The 325-nt window shown below is 50.8% G+C and overlaps 1 protein-coding gene and 1 long non-coding RNA gene across 19 annotated transcripts in view; one reads left to right on the plus strand and one right to left on the minus strand.

Annotated features, from left to right (window-relative positions):
- MUC3A (mucin 3A, cell surface associated) overlaps positions 1-325 on the minus strand; it is a 14992-nt gene that overhangs the window by 10199 nt on the left and 4468 nt on the right. The window lies entirely within an intron of this gene.
- The window catches only part of LOC116534608, a 3623-nt gene that overhangs the window by 2561 nt on the left and 737 nt on the right, over positions 1-325 (plus strand). For 2 of the 18 annotated variants that reach the window (XR_004261800.1, XR_004261798.1), the window contains exon 6: positions 261-311. The exons of the other annotated variants lie outside the window; for them this stretch is intronic. This is a non-coding gene — a long non-coding RNA (uncharacterized LOC116534608). The remainder of the gene's footprint in view (positions 1-260; positions 312-325) is intronic. 18 annotated transcript variants of the gene reach the window in all.

Consider the following 325-nt stretch of genomic DNA (forward strand, 5'->3'; position numbering starts at 1 on the left):
GTGAGGTGGTCTCTGTGGTGGGGATTGGAGAGGTGAAGCTAGAAGTCATGTGTAAGGTTGTCTCGGTGGTTAGGAGTGGAGAGGTGATGCTGGGAGTAGCGTGTGGGCTGGTCTCTGTGGTGGGTTTTGAAGAGGTGAAACTGGGAGTACTGTCTGATGTTGTCTTCATGGTGGGGATTGAAGAGATGAGGCTGGAAGTAGTATGTAACGTGGTTTCTGCTGTGAAAATTGAGGAGGTGAAACTAGGAGTACTGTGTAAGTTGGTCTTGGTGGTGGCTATTGAAGAGGTGAAGCTGGGGGTACTGTGTGAGGTGGTCTCGGTGGT

This window comes from Sapajus apella, unplaced genomic scaffold (genome assembly GCF_009761245.1).
Source record: "Sapajus apella isolate SASKATOON/1434 unplaced genomic scaffold, GSC_monkey_1.0 scaffold88, whole genome shotgun sequence".
Lineage (NCBI taxonomy): Eukaryota > Metazoa > Chordata > Mammalia > Primates > Cebidae > Sapajus > Sapajus apella.